The sequence below is a fragment of the Typha latifolia genome, chromosome 3, assembly GCF_019914945.1.
Source record: "Typha latifolia isolate L0001 chromosome 3, TyphaL0001v2, whole genome shotgun sequence".
NCBI classification, from domain to species: Eukaryota; Viridiplantae; Streptophyta; class Magnoliopsida; order Poales; family Typhaceae; genus Typha; species Typha latifolia.
In genome coordinates, this window is record NC_133088.1 from 9,933,273 (window position 1) to 9,954,496 (window position 21,224).

Below are 21,224 nucleotides of genomic sequence, written 5' to 3' on the forward strand. Positions count from 1 at the left end.
TGTCAGCTCTGTATGTCATCATCATACTAGACCACTGTGCACAGTCACACCCGATATCCGATCTCAATATCATGCCTGAAAGCTCAGAGTATACTCTGTCATCTGCAAGGAGTATCTCAAATATAACTATACCCTGTCATCTGCTAAAGGTATCAACATCCATCGAGACCAGGCACCCTTCTAGCTGATAGAAATCTCGTGAGGATAACTCGCCACATATGCCCTAGCGAACGGCATGTGTCCGATTGTCTACTGCGCACACAGACTAACGACCTCGAATGTAAGGCCAATAGAATCGCGACTATGTCGAGCGATCAATCATCCACCAAGCGCGTCCTAACCCTTTCGCCCACTCAGGTATCCTCATGCTTTCTATCAACTATCATATCAATCACATTTCATGCTTTCTTTCTAAATGACAAATCATATGCATATATCCAGTATGATAGCAAGTCAATGCATAATAGGAATTTAGGTGGAACAAGAATCAAGATAAAAATGATGTAATATAGTCTTTAACCATGTAGTCAACACATGCATACTCATGCTAGTCTATCACAAGCATACTCATGCTACAGATCAACTGGACATAACATTATAATAGTATAATCATCTCTCATCATTTCTATATAACACCAATGTGCTCATATCCTAGATCAACCTAAGTAAATGCATGATAAAATATGCTCGACTGTAATCATCTCTAGATAAAGTCATATAATCATGCTAGAGGTCAAAACATGCATGTACATAATATATAATATAACTTAATTCGAGAAAGGCGTCTAGGGGATAAGACTATTCACCACTCGTTCACATTACTATGACAACGATCAAGCCTCGATAGCTAAGTCCACGGGGTCTTGAATAGGGGGGTCGGGATCTAAAATTATTTATAACAAATAATGCCAGTCTTTCTATTCATTAAAATTAACCCGGCTAAAAGATATTTTTTTGTTGTAATCATGTACTCTTCATTTCTATATTTGTTTTGTTATTTATTAACCATAATTATATTATTGAATAGTGTATTTAAAACATAATTATCTGCCTATTATTCTCTTTAATAATTAAGAAAATAAGAATTAAGTTACTGCAAAAATTATGTAAGAATATACGTACATAACCCTAATAATTACTATTACCTACCTAGGATTAAATTAGTATTTTATGTTGTAGGTATTTTGCTAAATATGATATAATTAGATTTATTTACTAACTATGATATAATTATATTTAATTCACATAAATTAAATAAATTAAATTAACTAAACTAATTGAATAATTAATAACATAACAAATATAATTAGTAATTAATAATATGCATATATATATATATATATATATATATATATATATATATATATATATACCGTGCTGGGCTCAACCCAGCACCTTGACATAGCAGGTGCTTGGCTGAGCCCAGCACCTCTTGCAGGGTGCAATCCGAGAGGAGGAAAGAAGGAAGGAGGAGGAGGAGGAGAAGAAGAAGAAGAAGAAGAAGAAGAAGAAGATGGAGAAAAGGGGAAGAGGGTTGGGCCACAGGGGAGGGGTACGGCCGTTGGTGGCCACTCAGCGGCCGGCCTCTCGCCAGTGGCTCAAACCTCCGACGGTCCCGAGAGGAAACAGAGAGAGAGAGAGAGAGAGAGAGAGAGAGAGAGAGAGAGAGAGGGGGGGAGAGAGACTCATCGGTGGATAGAAGGGCCAACGATGGCTCTTCCCGGCGGTCTCGGTGACTGCTTATGAACTAGAGGGAGAGAGAGGGAGAGAGCTAGAGAGAGAGAGATCGAGAGAATGCGGGGAAGAGAGAGAGAGAAAAAAATATTACAGAGAGAAAGAGAAGGTCACGCGGTGGAAGTGGAGTGGCTGGTGGGCCGGGTCCCACCTCCACGCGAAGAGTGGCTCGGTGGAGGTGTGTGGCACCCGCACCGTTGCCACAGCATGCATTGCATGCTGGGCATGAGGCCGACGACAGTGTGGCCGGTCGCGTCGTGCCCAACAAAATTTAGTTCTTTTTTTTACCCTACTTAGGTTATTACATTTTCCTTCCCCCCTATAAAAACTTCAACCTCGAAATTTACATACCTCTAAACAATTCTGGATATTTGGATCGTATCTCATCCTCATGTTCCCGAGAAGCCTCTTCTACTGCATGGTTTCTCCACAAGATTTTTGCTAAAGGTATGACTTTGGTTCTCAGTACTTTATCTTTTCTAGCAAGGACTTTCACAGGCTGGTCTTCATATGATAAATTTTGCTGCAGCTGAACTGGTTCATAATTAATCACGTGTGAAGGATCTGATATATATTTCCTTAATACTGACACATGGAACACATTATGAATTTGATCTAAGTCAGGGGATAAAGCTACTCTATAAGCTACAGGCCCCACTCGTCCAAGAATCTCATAAGGTCCTATATATCTAGGACTTAACTTTTCTTTCTTTCCAAAGCGAAACACACCCTTCCAAGGTGAAACTCTTAAGAATACTTTGTCCCCAACCTAAAACTCCAAATCACGCCTCTTATTATCAGCATAACTTTTCTGTCTACTTTGTGCCACCTTTATATGTTCTCCAAGTATTTTTATCTTCTCAACTGTAGCTTGCACTAGTATTGAGTTTTCAACATTCTTTTCTCCAACTTCTTCCCAATCAATTGGTGATCTGCATTTCCTGCCATGTAATGCTTCATAGGGAGGCATGCCAATGCTAGCATGATAGCTATTATTATAAGCAAACTCTATCAAGGGTAAATATTTGTCCCAACCCAATCAAAAATCAATTACACATGCTCTCAACATATCTTCTAATGATTGAATAGTACGCTCAAACTAACCATCTGTCTGAGGATGATAAGCTATACTAAACTGCAATTTTGTTCCAAAGGACTGATGAAACTGCTTCCAAAATCTTGACACAAAACGAGGATCTCTATTTGAAGTGATACTAACAGGAATTCCATGGTGAGCAAAAATTTCATCTCTAAACAAGATAGCTAACTTCTCTATTGAATTAGTAGTACTAACTTGTAAAAAGTGTGATGATCTGGTTAGTCTAGAAATAATCACCCATATTGCATTTTTTCCCTTTTGTGTCTTTGGTAATCCTGTCACAAAATCCATATTAATATGTTTCCATTTCCATTCAAGAATCTGCAAAGGTTGTAATGCGCTCGCAGGCCTTTGATGTTCAATCTTGACTTGTTGATAAGTCAAACACTTAGCCACAAATTTTCCAATATTTCTTTTCATTCCTTCCCATAAGAATTTCTTCTTCAACTCATGATACATTTTTGTTCCCCCGGGGTGCATAGCATAAGCAGAAGTACGAGCTTCATTTAAAATTTCATTTCTAAGTTCTTCACAATTAGGAACATATAATCTGCCTCTAAAACGCAGTATCCTGGTAGAGTGCATAGAGAAATCTAGTTTACTGGAATTCTGTACTTGTTTCACAATTTGCATAGCTTTAATATCAGTCTTCTGAGATATACTAATTCTATCTATCAATATAGGTTTGACAGTAAATTGTTCTAGTAAACCAACTCCACCACCCTTGGTCACAATTGGAACTTCTAGCCTTTGCAGATCCTTAACTATCATAGTTTGTTGGGTAATTAAAAATGCTAGACTCTCAATTGACTTCCTACTTAAGGCATCTGCAACAACATTTGCTTTACTTGGATGATAGTTTATGGTACAATCATAATCCTTCACTAATTCCAACCATCTCCTTTGCCGCAAATTAAGTTCTTTCTTAGTAAACAAATATTTAAGACTTTTATGATCTGTAAAAATTTCACATTTTTCCCGATATAGATAGTGTCGCCAAATTTTTAGAGTAAACACTACAGCAGCCAACTCCAAATCATGAGTAGGATAATTCAGTTCATAATCTTTTAGCTGCCTAGATGCATATGCCACTACATTACCATTCTGCATTAAAACACAATCTAATCATTTGCGTGAGGCATCACAATATACTTGAAATCCTATTCCACTACAAGGAATAATCAGAATTGGTGCACAAGTCAATCTTATTTTTAATTCTTGAAATCTATTTTCACACTCTTCATTCCACTCAAACCTTTGATTCTTCCGAGTCAACCTGGTAAGAGGCATAGCTATATTTGCATATCCTTCTACAAACCTCCTATAATACCCAGCCAGACCAAGAAAACTACGCACTTCTGTGATATTAGTTGGTTGACTCCATTTCAATACAGCATCTATTTTGGACTGATCCACACTGATCCCTTCCTGTGATACTACATGTCCTAGAAAGACCACCTGCTCTAGCCAGAACTCACATTTTGAAAATTTGGCAAATAACTTCTTTTCTCTCAAGATCTAGAGAATTAACCTCAAGTGATACTCATGTTCTTCCTCACTAGCTGAATACGGTTGGAAAACTCTATTCATCAAATCCATGAAGACGGCTGGAGCATTGGTCAATCCAAATGGCATGACCAAAAACTCATAATGTCTATATCTAGTAGGAAAAGCTGTTTTAGAAATATCCTCCTCACGGACTTTTAACTGATGGTAACTAGTCCTCAAGTCTATTTTAGAGAATACTCTAGCTCCCCTTAGCTGGTCAAACAAATCATCAATGCGAGGTAGAGGATATTTATTCTTTATTGTCACTTGGTTCAGTTGTCTATAGTCTATACACAGCCCGAGTGTTCCATTTTTCTTCTTAACAAAAAGAACAGACACTCCCAAGGTGAGACACTAGGTCTTATAAAGCCTTTCTATAGTAGTTCTTCTAACTGTACCTTAAGTTCCTTCAATTCTATTGGTGTCATTCTATAAGGAGCTTTAGAAATAGGTGAAGTATTAGGAGCTAAATCAATTGAAAAGTTTACTTCCCTATCCGGGGGTAATCTAGGGAGATCATCTGGAAAAATATCAGGAAACTCTCGAACAACTCGGACATCTTCTAATTTGAACTTTTTATCAGTATCTCCTGACAAGCTAGCTAAGACACATGTGCATCCTTTCTTTAATAATCTGCAAGCTTCAAATGCATAGATCATCTTCATAGGGTTGCTGGATTTATTGCCATTAATTCTATATTCTGCCCCATCAGCTAAATTCATCACAATTTCCTTTCTATAGCAATCTATATTGGCATGATATGCATCTAACTAATCCATCCCCAAGATAACATCAAAATCTGTCAGCTCTACTGGCAAAAGATCTGCTTTGAACTCCCTATCCCCAAAACTAACTGTGCAAGATTTATAAGTAGAATCAATAACAACTGTCTCTCCTACTGGTGTGGCAATCAACAAAATATCCTCCAAACGCTCCATTAATATATCGACGTGGCAAGCAAAATAACTTGAAATAAAGGAATGTGTGGCACCCAGATCAAATAAAACTCTTGCTGTATGAGAAAATAAATTCAGAGTACATGTGGCCACATCATTGGATGCCAAAGCGTTGTGCTCCGTTATCACAAAGATTCGGGCACCTCTAGACTTTTTCTCAGGCTTAGAGGAACTTGTTCCAACAACTCCTTTGCCTCAGCCAGCCGTAGCAGAAACCCCAAGAGGTGCAGTTCTAGAAGATGCTGCAGTAGTAGAAATCGGGGCGGTGATAGCACGCGGACAATGACGACGGATATGACTAGGCTGCCCACACTCGTAGCATAAACGTGGGTTGGGGCAATCTCAAAGATGATGCCCAAACTTTCCACACCCGAAACAGCTACGACTCCGCACTGGTGATCCACCAACAAATCCACTTCCTTTACCCCCAGAAAGTGGTCCAATCACACTAACCTAAGACATTGCTTGGCTAAGTCCTCCAAATTCCCGTGAATCATATCTATTAGTAGATGAACCAGCACTGAAACTTCCCTGATAAGGATGGTAAGAAAGGCGACGCTGTGACTGCGAAGGCAGTAGGCTCTGGCTAGTAGAAGGAACTCTAAAACTCCCGCCTCACCTAGACTGCGTCCCATATCGCTGAGCTTTCATAGCCCTCTTCTCATGAATCACTCCCTCAAGTGTCATAGCCCTCTCTACTGTATCAGCATAAGGGATGAGGCCTGCTGCTTCCAAGCTCTAACGTATAGCATAATTTAGCCCATGCTTGAAGCGTCAAGTTCTTGCTGCTTCATTTGGAACTTGATGGGTACAAAACGAGCTAAAGCATTAAATTTGACCTAGTACTCTGCCACCGTCATAGGACCCTGACGTAAATGCAGAAATTCTTCTTCCATCTTTTCTTTCCTCCAGGCTGAAAAATGCTTTTGATCAAAGGCATCAAGAAATAACTCCCAAGTGATGACTGCGTCCCCTATCCTTGATTTTATCAATCTTTCTGTAGCTTTCCACCATTGTTCTGCCTCACCTCTGAGAATAAAGGCAGCAAAGGCTACCTTCTGCTGATCATTATATCCTAGAGTATCCAATATTTTCTCTATGTCTGATAACCATCCACTGGCCTCCAGTGGATCAATACCTCCATTGTAAATCGGGGGGTTTAACTGCATAAACTTATTTAAGGTGATGCCCGTTGTAGGAGGTGGCTCAGAACTCTCTACTGATATGCCAGCACCTCTGCTTCGAAGGATTTCCTCAATAAGTCTTTCTTAACTGTTCAGGATGCGCGAAATAGGATCACGCTCCTATATAGATGGAGGAACTTCTGGGGTCTTAGTAGAGGCCTCAGCTATGGAGGTCACCCTAGAGTGTGAACCTTTGTGATGGGGCCTCAGAAGAGGTCTCAATAGTGTATTTAAAACATAATTATCTTCCTATTATTCTATTTAATAATTAAGAAAATAAGAATTAAGTTACTACAAAAATTACGCAAGAATATATGTACATAACCCTAATAATTACTATTACCTACCTATGATTCAATTAGTATTTTATGTTGCAGGTATTTTGCTAAATATGATATAATTATATTTAATTCACATAAATTAAATACATTAAATTAACTAAACTAATTGAATAATTAATAACATAACAAATATAATTAGTAATTAATAATACACACATATATATATAAATACACACAGTGCTCGGCTCAGCCCAACACCTTAACATAGTAGGTGCTAGGCCGAGAGGAGGAAAGAAGGAAGGAGGAGGAGGAGGAGTAGAAGAAGAAGAAGAAGAAGAACAAGAACAAGAACAAGAACAAGAACAAGAACAAGAACAAGAAAAGGGGATGAGGGTTGGGCCGCAGGGGAGGGGTACAGCTGCTGGTGTCCACTCAGCGACCGGCATCTCGCCGACGGCTCAAACCTCTGGCGGTCCCGAGAGGAAACTGAGAGAGAGAGAGAGAGAGAGAGAGAGAGACATCGGTGGATAGAAGGGTTGACGACGGCTCTTCTCGGCGGTCGGTGACTGCTTGTGAACTAGAGGGAGAGAGCTAGAGAGAGAGAGATCGAGAGAATGCAGGGGAGAGAGAGAGAGAAAAAAAAATATTAGAGACAGAAACAGAAGGTCACGCGGCGGCGGCGGAGTGGTCGGTGGGCCGGGTCCTACCTCCACGCGTCGCTAATGCATGCTATGGCACGAGGCCGGCCACAGCGTGGCCGGTCGCATCGTGCCCAGCAAACTTTAGTTCCTTTTTTTTTTACCCTACTTGGGTTATTACATAGTGGCGCTGTGAGGAGCGGACATTGTCCTTGACACTCAGTGGTTGCAGAACTTGGAATTCGTCACATTTAATTTTTGGAGTATGTGGATGAAAGAGGTGCGGATTGATGGCGTCCGATCCCTTTCTTTCGTCCTCTCCCCTTCTTCTTCTTCCTTCTTTCTTCTTTCTTGTTCTTCTTTATCTTTCTTCCTTCTTCTTCCAGTCTTCTCTCTTAGCTCCTTCCTCTACTTCTGCAACAGTGCTGGGCTCAGCCCAATAGTGTAGCAAGCAGTGCTGGGCCGAGCCCAGCACTTGTGACATTATTTTTATTATCTACTTTATTTTATGTTTGTTTATTTATTTAATTAGATATTACTTTCTTAATTAATGTAGATAAATTATTTAGACATTAATGATTAACTAGGTTATAAACTATTATACATAAATATAGGTAATATTTATTTTTATTTAATTATGTATTTATATTTCTATTAGATTAATAGATAGTGTTGTAAATTATAATTATTAGATTTAGGTACTGATATTCATAATATATGCAATTTAAGTAATCTTAACAATTTATTACATACTATCGTGTGTAGAATAAGATACTAGTCTTATTAATTAACTAATTAATTTGCATAATTAAGTAAATACTATATAACTTCTAATTAATCAAAATAGACTAAAAATTATAAATTTATTATAAATAGATCTTATCTATACTTATATCTCATTTATAATTATTTAGCTTTTACTTTATAATTATATATTTAGAATATTATAAATAAAAAGAAACAAACCTTTCTCCTTGTGCTATAACTAGTATTTTATGATAACAGTATGTTATAGTATTTGAATCGTACGTATAATGTGAATCTAGTTATGTACAAAATAAAAGAAGTGATTTTAAACCTAATAAACTTTTTTATTCTACTTGAACTTATTCTAATTGGATAAACAACTAACTAATATTACTTGAACATTTTTAAACTCCAAACCCCATTATTTGAGACGAAGTGGACCTTGCTAGTGATGTGTGATGGTTGATTGATAGATGTGAGGGATACGTGTGTTAGGTTTTCTGATCAGAAGTGAGTAGTCTTATCCCCTAAATGCCTTTCTCAAATTAGGATATATTATATATATTATATACATGTATATTTTGGCCTCCATCATGATTATATGACTTTATATAGAGATGATTTCAGTCAAGTATATTTTATCTTGTATTTGATTAGGCTGATCTGGGATATGAGTACATTAGTGATATATAAAGATGATTGGAGATGATTCTACTATTATAGTTGTATGTCGGGATGATCTCTATCATGAGTGTGCATGTGATAGACTAGCAGGAGTATGCATGTGTTAGTTACATAGTTGGAGTCTGTATTACATCATTTTTCTCTTGGCTTCTTTACCACCTAAATTCCTGAGTTGTATGATCTATTGCAGTACTAAATATATGCATATGATTTATCATGTATAGAAAATCATAAGAGTACATGTGTACGTGATGTGATATAATATGATGTGATGGCTGGAACGATATCTAGTCCGGACTGATACTGGGAATACTCTTAGCATATGGCAGAGCATGGTGATGGAAGATAATCTCTATCATGAGTGTGGATGTGATAGACTAACAGGAGTATGCATGTGTTAGATACTTAGTTGGAGTCTGCATTATATCATTTTTCTCTTGGCTTCTTTACCACCTAAATTCTTAAGTTGTAAGATCTATTGCAGTACTAGATATATGTATATAATTTATCATGTATAGAAAATCATAAAAGTACATATGTACGTGATGTGATATGATATGATGTGATAGCTGGAACAGTATCTAGTTCGGACTAGTACTGGACATATTCTTAGCGTATGGCAGAGTATGGTGATGGCGGATGATCTCTATCATGAGTGTGCATGTGATAGACTAGTAAGAGTATGCATGTGTTAGATAACATAGTTGGAGTCTACATTACATTATTTTTCTCTTGGCTTTTTTACCACCTAAATTCCTGAGTTGCATGATCTGTTGTAGTATTGGATATATGCATATGATTTATCATGCATAAAAAATCATAAAAATATATATGTATGTGATGTGATATGATGTGATATGATTGCTGAAACGGTATCTGGTCCGGACTAGTACTGGACATACTCTTAGCGTATGGCTGAGTATGGTGATGGCTGATGGTTGTACTCTTAGCGTATGATAGGGTACAACTATCATTGATATACTCTTCATGTATGACAAGGTATGATTATTTTTTTCTAAGATACTCTTAGCGTATGGCAGGGTATGATTTATCTACAGAGATACCCTTAGTGTATGGCAGGGTATGATTTATCTATAGAGATACTCTTAGCGTATGATAGGGTATGCTCTGAGCTTGTGGCATGATGAGTATCGAGTTTGGGGACGGGTACCGTAGTCCAGCATGATGGATGGATGATATTCGGAGTTGAGACGGATGATTGTGATAGTGAGAGATATGTGGATTATATCTGGCTTTGACATATACGATTATCTAATGGTTGGCATGCATCATGCATCATGATTGATGTGACTAGTATCATTGGATCATGATTGTTATACATCATATGTTGTTATATTCGGTGATGTTATAATATAATTTCATCATGAGATATAATTTTGGTTGACGATGTAATATGCTCATTAATGAGAATTGATTCCATTTATATATACATGCTCATATATGGCATCATGCTACTTTCTGATTCATATTATCTAGTACATGATTTACTCTCTATTTGGCATCACTGATTCGGGATAAGGTCTATTCACTGAGCCTTTTGCTCATGACTCTCTCTTTATTTCTTTTCTAACCCCTAGATATTATGATATGTGATAGCGACTTGAGGTATCCTAAGGAGATATTTTAGAGTAAAGATAAGGTGAGGCATAGGCGTGAGATAGTTTAGAAGATAGTTAAACCAGATATTGAGTTGTACAATTATTTGATATTTATACTTCATAGTTTAGACGATGATTTGTATAATACATGTTAGATTATAGTGTACTCGTATATTAGTTGTTTACTTGTATCTTGATGGTTTATTATGGCTTGTGTGGGTCATGCCAGATTATATAGTGGTATAGTGTATATTATTGTAGACTTGGATATTTGTTGTGATAAATTAACACTCACAAGTGCACGAATCTATGGAGTAGATCGGCAAGCAAGGTATCGATCCCACGAGGACTTGTTTGAAAACTTGAAGTGTTTAAAAATCTTTAAATTAATTTTAACCTAGTTCGAAAATGGGTTTAGGAGATTTATGGAGAAAGAAAACCTTCTTGCAAATTTCTTTTAATTAAGTATGAGAAATAAGGTCTTGGAATCCACTTGTAGATAACACATTTCTATTAGATAATATAAATCTCTTCTTTTTCTACGATTCACCAAGAAATCAATCACTAGTGGATTGGAAGATTATCTTTGAATGAACAATTTAATTTCCATAAAAATTACGTTCTTTCTTCATTTTTAGAAAATATGGAGTAAGAATTTTAAATCATTAGATGCATCCTTTTTAAGAAAATCAACTAATATCTAAATTCTAAACAACAAATTTAAAGTAGAAGAAACAAGAACCAATTTAGCAATTAAGAACACATAAGAGATTTAGAATAAAAGAAATATGTTCTTAACAAGCTTCATCCTCAACCTTAAGAAAATTAAAAATTCATTTTAGTAGTTAATAACACAACTTGAATAAAAATAAACATAGATTTAGCACTAGAGAATTGCAGAATACTTCTTTCAAAAATAAAATCCAAATTCAAAAACAATAGGTTACGCTAAAAAAAATCAGAATATAAACTTTGCTGACTTTCAAAAATTGAAATTTCTTCGAATATGCTTTATTGATTGCTGAAAATCTATTGCTTGATAAAAAAATAATGAATTTTGACTCATTCTGATTTAGATAAAGAAGAAAGTGATTAGTAGATCATGGTTTGACTTTAGCATGACTTGAAAGATGACAGGTAGATTCAATTGGTTAGTAGTGACTAAGTCTAATTCTAGTTTGAGCCTAAATTTGATAATTTATAGTGATTAAATGAGATTCCACTGATCAAAGGTCTACATATAACTAAAATACATTAATTAGTTAAAATAAAATATTAATATTTAATAATTTGGGCATAACAAATATTACAATTATGAATTTAACAAATACCCCCAAACCAAGATTTTTGCTATTCCTCTAGCGAAACAGAAGAACGAAAAATTCGGAAAGAAAAAAAAGAAAAAAAATATAAATAAAATAAAATTCTAACTCACTTTCGTAGGCATCGCGATTGCATTTAGCATATGCAACAAGCCTTTAAATCCCTAGCTTCCACTAGTGGACAAGTTGCGTCTCGTGAGGATTTGCAGTGAATTTACCCACAAAATTTATTAAGTCAATTAAACGAAATAAAAGAAAGAAAATACAAGACTCAAGTAATTAAAAAATATCTTGAAAAGAAAATAATAAAATCACCTAAAATTTTGATCCTTATTGATTATGTAACAACATTTAGCAAAGTCAACCCAAGAATACTGACAATTACATCCACTCAGATCAGTAAATCTCAAACTTTGCAATTACCCTCAAGACTTCATACTAAGAATATACACAGGTAAATACTAGTAAATTTTTACAAAGCGGACATAGCTAGAGTCAATCAATCTGAAAAATGTAGGCAAGGTATCCAATTATCTTCTCATTTAACATTAGTAGAATGTTAAAACTATTCATTCTCCCAAAATCATATTAGAAAAGCATGCTGCAATTAAACACAAGGAGATAGATCCAGATCTGAATCACACTAGAACAGCAGGGTATATATGTATAATATGCTTTATTACGATCTTAATTTTCTAATTAACTTAACTTGGAATTTCATGGTTGAGCAATGCTAGTATTATCTTGCTTTCTAGATGGTCCTTGTAGCGAGGATTCTGCTGGTGGATTTGGCCACTAGGTGATGAGGCACCCCTCGGGCATCACACCTTGAACCAAAAAGGCGGTATACAACTAACAACCATGAATTAGAGATGGTAACTCTGCCTTTTGACACGAACACTTTCCAAGTGGTTATGCGAAGGCCCGGTTACTCAGTAGAGAGACTATTGCTCTAATATCAATTATACATTTTTGCATTTCAATCAACTTGATATATTTATCATTAGCATATTATACATTCAACCTACATGTGATCTAAAAATTTCTCCTAAATAATTAGCATGAAACTCAATGATGATAGATCGAGAATTACTAGGAATACTAGATATTTTATACTAATCCTCACATTTATTTCAGAAACATAATGGTAACAAGACAACATTCTGAGGATTGCATCACTAAAACACATATCCCATTAGTTTTTTTTTCTAAATAAGTGTATAAAAATAGAATGAAGAAAATAAAATTTATGCTTCGCTTAATCAAAACATCACTTCGTGTTTGATCCTCGCTTTCTAACCAAATTGACTCTGCTACATACCACTACATATATTAAGGAGCAAAAACATATAGAAAAATATCGGAAAACAAAATATAACTACAAGTAACTGAAAAGAAAAGACCTAAAAAAAAAAGAAAAAAATATGAAATTTCACCCCCCAATCTAAATTTTGCATTGTCCTCAATGTAAGAAAATAAAGCACAAAAAATGGTAGAATTTACCTGAGAAGGATAATTTATACTACAAGCTTCCTCGTGTCAAATGCTGTACATATAATAATAAAAATAAAAAGTCAAATAATAATGTACAAAAACAATCTCTAGCAGATATAGAGATCAGCCTTGATAATTAGGATCTTCTAGAAGTGCTTCTTCCACTTCTCGATTGCGCAATTCTAAAAATGGTTTAAGCCTTTGACCGTTCACCTTAAATACCTCACCATTTTTAGAGTTTTCAATCTCGACAGCTCCACAAGGATAGACAATGCATATAGTAAAAGGGCCCGTCCACTTACTTCTCAATTTTCTAGGAAAAAGATGTAAACGCGAATTATAAAGTAGGACTTTTTGACCAAGACTAAATAATTTTCTCAAAATGTGTTTATCATGATATTGTTTCATTTTATCCTTATAGCTTTTAGCACAGTCATAAGCATCATTTCTAATTTCTTCTAATTCATTCAATTGTAATTTCCTATGAGCACCTGTCTTATCAAGATCAAAATTCAGTTGCTTAATCGCCCAATAAGCTAGATGTTCTAGCTCTATAGGAAGGTGACAAGCCTTACCAAACACAACTCGATATGGGGACATCCTAATAGAAATTTTAAATGCAGTTTGATATGCCCACAATGCATCACTAAGCCTTAATGACCAATCTTTCCTAATGGGCTTAACAGTCTTCTCCAAAATTCCTTTGATCTCTCTATTGGATATCTTGACCTGGCCGCTAGTTTAGGGGTGATAGGGAGTGGCAACCTTATGTATGACAAAATATTTAAGCATAAGTCATTTAAAAATTTGATTGCAAAAATATTTCCCTCCATCGCTTATAATGGCACGCGGCGTACCAAAACGAGCAAAAACATTATCTTTCAAAAACTTGATTACAACTTTGTGATCATTTGTTCTACAAGCTATAGCTTCAACTCATTTTGAAACATAATCTACAACAACAAGAATGTACTCATAACCAAAAGAATTTGGAAATGGTCCCATGAAATCTATACCCTAGACATCAAAAATTTCAACAATTAAAATTGGATTGAGCGGCATCATGTTCCTCTTTGAAATACTCCCTAGTCTTTGACATCTTTTACAAACTTTGCAATACTCATGAACATCACAAAAGATGGAGGGCCAATAAAACTCACATTGCAAAATTTTTGCAGGAGTCTTTTTAGAGCTAAAATGAACCCCACAGGCTTGATCAAGACAAAAAGAAATGATTTTATAAAAATCATCATCAGACACACATCTCCTAATGATATGATCTGGGCAATACTTAAACAAGTATGGGTCATCCAGAAAAAGAACTTGACCTCAGCTAAAAATTTGGACTTATCTTGCTTGGTCCAATGAGGAGGCATTTGACCAGTAGCAAGATAGTTGACAATATCAGCATACCATGGTAGCTGAGAAGCACTCATTAGCTGCTCATCAAGAAAAGATTCAGATATTGGTTTGGATTCATAAGATGATTCTAAGATAAGCCTAGATAAGTGATCTGTGACAACATTTTCAGAACCTTTCTTGTCCCTGATTTCAAAATCAAATTCTTGTAGTAACAGAATCCAATGAATTAAATGGGCTTTAGCATCTTTTTTAAAGAGAAGATATTTTAGTGCTATATGATCAGAATAGATGATGACTTTAGACCCTAAGAGGTAAGATCTAAATTTGTCTAAAGCAAACACAACTGCTAGCAACTCTTTCTCGGTAGTGGAATAATTTAGTTGTGCATCATTCAGGGTTTTACTAGCATAATAGATCATATGTGGTAACCTATTAACCCATTGTCCTAAAACCGATCCAATTGCATAGTCAGATGCATCGCACATAATCTCAAAAGGCTTATCCCAATTTGGTGGTTGAATGATAGGAGCAGAAGTTAATTTAGGTTTTAACCATTGAAAAGCCTTATGACATTCTTCATTAAAGACAAATTGAGAATCCTTAGCCAGTAAATTACATAAAGGTCGTGATATCTTACTGAAATCCTTAATAAATCGTCAGTAAAAACTCGCATGACCCAAAAATGATCGGATTTTCTTCACAGTCTAAGGTGATGGAAGGTTAGAAATTAAGTCAACTTTAGCCTTATCGACGTCGATCCCATCTTTAGAAATAATATGTCCTAGAACAATTCCTTTCTTTACCATAAAGTGACATTTTTCCCAATTAAGCACTAGGCTTTTCTCTTTGCACCTTTTGAAGACTAGAGATAGGTGGTGCAAGCATTCATTAAATGATGATCCAAAGATAGAAAAGTCATCCATAAAAACTTCCAAGAACCGTTCTACCATATCTGAGAATATGCTAATCATGCATCTTTGAAAGGTACCAGGAGCATTGCATAACCTAAAAGGCATGCGACGATAGGCAAATGTTCCAAAGGGGCAAGTAAATGTGGTCTTCTCTTGATCCTCAGGTGCTATAGGGATTTGGTTACAGCCAGAATAACCATCTAAAAAATAATAATAAGCATATCCGGCTAACCTTTCAAGCATCTGATCAATGAAAGGAAGGGGAAAATGATCCTTCCTAGTTACAAGATTAAGTTTTCGGTAGTCAATGCAAACACGCCACCCTATTTGAACATGAGTGGGTACTAACTCATCATTCTTATTTTGCACTACTGTAATGCTAGACTTCTTAGGCACAACATGAATTGGACTCACCCATGCACTATCCGAAATTGGGTAGATAATACCCGCATCTAATAATTTTAGCACTCCAGCTCTAATAATATCCTTCACTGTAGGATTTAACCTCCATTGCAATTCACGAGATTTTTTTGCATTTTCCTCTAAATGGATTCGATGCATAACCACATCAGGAGGTTGATGGCTAACATCAAAAACATTTAATTCAACAGTCATATTGTCAAAAGACAACTTCATAATCTCATTTTGACAGTGAATGACTGCATTAGTAGTGGCTAAGAATGACCTTCCTAAGATTACAGGGATATGATTGCTCGGCTTTTGGACAGGTTCAGTATCAAGGATTATGAAATCCATAGGAAAAATTAACTTGTCTACCTTAATCAGAACATCCTCTATGATGCCTCAAGGATATTTGACAGAATGATTTGCCAAAGATAGTTTAATTTGAGTTGGCTTCAACTCTCCAAGACCTAATTGCTTGTAAACTGAATACGGCAAAAGATTAACACTTGTACCTAAATCCAAAAGGGCTTTATCAATGACATGATTACCAATGACACATGAAATAGTAGGACAACCTGAATCTTTAAGCTTACTTGCTCAGCTAGGAATGCCTTCTTTTGCACTTTTGATTTTCTTTTCTGAGTGCAAAGATCCTTCAAAAATTTGGCGTAAGCAGGAACTTGTTTAATGGCATCGAGTAATAAAATGTTAATTTCAACTTGTTTAAACAATTCCATCATCTCACTAAAGTTTGTTCCTACTTTAACCTGAGTTAGTATTTGGGGAAATGGTGCTTTGGGAATAAAAGTCTGCTTAGATGAATTTCTAGACTTGGGTAGAGATTGTCTTGGGTTGCTTGAGTCAAAGGTTATAGTTCCAAATGAACTATCATGATTATTTTGCGGGACATAGATTTCTTCACCCTCTAAGATAGATTTTTCATGATTTGGCACTTCAACCTTATTGTTGACTAGTTTTCCAGACCGAAGGGTAATGACTGATTGAGCTTGTTCGTTGTGCACACCTGAGATGGATGGTTGGCTAACCTCATATTGGCCCTTTGGGTTAGGAATGGGTTGACTAGAAAATTTTCCTTGTTCTCTCGTACTAACCTTAGATGCTAACTGACCCACTTGATGTTGAAGCTGAGAAATGGCTTGAGAATTTTGTATATTTGTAGCTTCTATTCTTTGCAAATTACCACTAGTTCCAGTGATAAATTTCTCTATCATCGCTTCTAAGTTGGATGGTTGTTGCTGAGGTATTATAACCGATTAATTAAGAGGAGGGGCATAAGAGATAGGCTGAGTAGGAGGACGAAATTGGTTAAATCCTGGAGGTCCTCCTTGGTTTATTTGAGGCTGCTGTGGCCTCCAAGAAAAATTGGGGTGATTTCGCCAATTTGGATTGTATGTTTCAGAGTAAGGACTATTGAATGGCTTTCTAAATTGATTTAGGGCATTCGCTTATTCATTGAACCCATCTTGATACCCTAAGGAAGGGCAAACCATTGCAGTGTGCATGGGACTGGCACAAACACTACAAACTTCATATTGCACTTGATTTATTGGTTTCATAGTTTGACTTAACACAAGGGCATCAACTTTCCTAGACAAACTATACAGTCGTGCATTTATACTCACATCAGGTTGAACTTCATATATTTCTCTCTTAGACTATGACGTCCCTCGACTTTCAGTACTAAAATCTCATTGTTGGGAATTTTTAGCTATTCTTTCAAAAAGAGCCCAAGCTTCAGGTGTGCTCTTAGCCATGAATGACCCACCGCTCATGGACTCAACCAGATTACGATTTGTGTCAGTTAGACCATTGTAGAAATACTGGACTAACCACCATTTTTTAAAATTGTGATGAGGGCACTTAATTTGAAGATCTTAAAACCTTTCCCATGACTCATGAAATTTCTCTTCCTCTTTCTGCTTGAAAGTGGAGATGACCAATCTATATTGATTTGTTCTAGGCATAGGGTAAAATTTGGACACAAATTTATAGTTCAGATCTCTCCAAGTGGTGATTGAGTTAGGCTCTAAGTGATTCAACCAAGCTCTTGCTTGGTCTTTCAATGAAAAAGGAAAGAGCCTTAGCCTAATAGATTCATCAGAAAAGTTTTGAAATTTGAATGTTGAACAAATATCCAAGAATTCATCAATATGAGAGTATGGATTCTCATTTTCCTTACCATAAAAGGTAGGAAGCAATTGAAGGATGGCAGGTTTTAATTCAAAATGAGTTGTATTAGTGTTAGGTAACACAATGCATTTTGAAGGTTGGGTTCCATTTGGGGCAAATCGCTCTTGTAAAGTTATGGTATCTAGTCATTTCTTCCCTAGCAAGCCGACCTGATCTATCTCGAACCCAACCAATTTCTAAGTATAAAAAAAAGGCTTCACAAACACAAATCTTACCAAGCAAATCACAGTCAACAGTTTGTGTTTCTAAAGTATAATATGAGAGTAAGCAAAAAAAAATTTTCAATTTTAATCTTGTAGAGAATCACTTCTCTCCTAATTAGAGAGCTCCAACTCCCTTTCAGACTAAGCTAGAGGATTACCAGTTAAGGCCTACCAAAACACAACCAGGTAAGTTCCCAGGGATACTGGTGGGCACTGGCCTCTTCAGAATACCAATTCCCTTAGGCGCCTAAGTACGACTCTCCTTTTTGACAGAACTTACCTAGACATTGTAATTTGGAAGGTGCTTATTGGGCTTACCAAAAGATAACTCTTTCCGAGAGGTTCCTATGAGCTATGTGAAATCCTTTGGCCGACGTCTACTTGATTTTAAATTAGATGTTTGGCTTAGGTTTTAAAATGAAATGGAATGATTAACTTAAGTGGGCAAGGATGTGGTGATTAAATCCACTCCTTATCTTGGTGAGGTTTGTGCCCTTACTAAATATTTTATGCATATATGAATGCACAAATAATCACAAAGAATCAGTTCAAAACCCACTGACAGGAGATTCGTGGGTAGGGTTAAGAAAATTCAAACCTTCCCATCAAGTCCACCGGTTAGCAATTACTCCGCTAGGAGTAATTTTTAAGCAATTTTCTTTTCTTCAAGCACAATCCTCTATCGTTTTTTGGTTTCTGTAGAATAATTCAAAACAAGAACAAAATTCAAATTTTTGTTAAAAAATTTTTTTAAACAACTAGTAGAAAAATTAATTTTAAATTTTCAAAATAGTTTTCAACACAAGTCAACTCGTGGAGGACATGATAGCCGAAATCTCCCTCCACGCCTATTCGGGGACAGCTGCGCCAAAGACCTTGCGAGTGAACGGGGTAGTCAAGAAAACCACAGTGAGAATCTTGATTGACACCGACTTCATTGACAAGAGGCTCCTTAGGAAGATTAGGCTCGAGTCGGAACCCACGGAAGGGTTCAATGTGACGATCAGAGATGGCACCACATTGCGAGCGGATTCTATTTGTGGAGGTGCGGAATTGAAGGTGCAAGGCCAAACTTTCACATTGGATCTTTATCCGTTTGCCTTGCAAAGTGCCGATATTGTTTTGGGGACCCAATGGCTTCGAAGCTTGGGGCCCGTGACATTTGATTTTACAAGCCTCACATTGACGTTTTGAAGAAATGACAAGAGAGTGCTGCTAGATGGAAGCCAACCGCTGCTTGAACTTCCAAATGAAGGGGTCGCAAAGGAGCTCGCTTCTTTCTCGGCGCCCACCTTTCCTTTCTTCTCAGATTTGCGGAGAGCTAGTGGAGAGGATAGTGAGCTGGTCCAACTCATGGAGGAGTTGAGAGAGAACCCCTCAAGCCACCCCGAGCACGAGGAGCGCGATGGGTTAGTACTAGAGTGCGGGCGAATCAAGGTACCCCGAAACGAAGAGCTACGGAGACTATTGATGGCACAAGCGGCTGGCCCAAAACTGTACATGGATCGCTTTCCAAACTTCAAACCTTGAGGACAAGGTTGCGGAAGCGTGGTGGATTGATACGATTCAGACTTCACCGACGTCATCTCGAGCATGGATTCACTTTAGGAGTGTTTTTGTTTTATGTTTTAGTGTTTAATTTCCATTAAAATAAGTTTTCTGTAAGTCGCGTTCGAACGAGGGTGGAGTGAGTTCGAACGCGATTTGTGAACAAGGTTGTGAACGTGCGTGAAGATAGTGCACTGCGCGTTCGAACACGGTGCATTCAAATGCACTATGAACGCCTGCATCGCGTTCGCAAATACCGACAGGTGCATTCGATCGCGCGTTCGAACGCCTACATCGCGTTCGCAAATCCAGAAGAGCTAATTCGGTGCGTTCGAACGCGGTCGGGCGAGTTTGAACGCGGTCGGCAAAAATTATGTTTTAGGGTTAATTTGAGTTGTTGGTTAACCTATAAAAGGATGTGTATGGCAACCAAAATTATTATTGATTATTGAGATTGAGTTTTGCCTTTCCTCCTTCGTCTTCTTCGCTCCCGTCCTCTCAATCCCCGGCGACGCCGCTTCTAACCTCCCTCGTCCGATCTAATCACCCTAGTCCCTTAAGGGTGGCCCTCTTCTCCTCCTTCGTCCAATCTATCCAACACTTGCCCTAATCCTTCCATCAACCACAACCCTTCCACCATCACTTTTCACCGGTGCCACCACATTAACGCCGGTCCACCTTCAACCACCATTACCTAGGATCATGTGCCTCCATCAACGGATCTAAAACAGAGCATCCTGACGTTCGTCCACTAAACATACGATATCTTGATTTGTTGGAAAGCTCTTTTCTAGGGCTACAACATATCAAAATTTCACGTCGATCCGACGGCGGAACATTTCGAGATCTTATTTCAAAGTTCCGTGCAAGATCTAGTCCAGATCTGAGAATTAAAAAATATCGATCTTTAGCCCTAAAGGAGAGATCGCATCAATCTGGTATCAGAGCTCCATAGCCAGAGGTGTGATCGTATCATTATGAAATCTATTGAAAAATATTGGCAATATCCTAATCTAAAACTTTCATATTCTAAGCTCTCTCAGGTTCGTACACTATCTGTGGCAGAATGAAGAACTAATCTGAGCTAGATAAGAAAGACTGATCTAGCTAAGTCAAGTTTATCTCTACTTTATGTTTATCTTTAATGTAAGTCCTTAAAGCAAATCTTAGTATAAATAAATTTAGAACTAGACTCTATATACTTGTAGAATGCAGCCCTAATTAAAGAAAGGAAGGCATGAATTATTTTGGTTGAAAACCTACCTCTCAAGTCTCTAT

General features: G+C 36.9%; 1 non-coding gene and 1 pseudogene across 1 annotated transcript; one reads left to right on the forward strand and one right to left on the reverse strand.

Annotated features, from left to right (window-relative positions):
* Positions 1 to 13,429: 13,429 nt before the first annotated feature.
* Positions 13,430 to 17,216, reverse strand: LOC140783633 (uncharacterized; annotated as a pseudogene).
* Positions 17,217 to 17,847: 631 nt separating this feature from the next.
* Positions 17,848 to 17,954, forward strand: LOC140785379 (small nucleolar RNA R71). Its single transcript, XR_012108436.1, has one exon. It is a non-coding gene; the product is annotated as a small nucleolar RNA R71 (small nucleolar RNA).
* Positions 17,955 to 21,224: the final 3,270 nt, after the last annotated feature.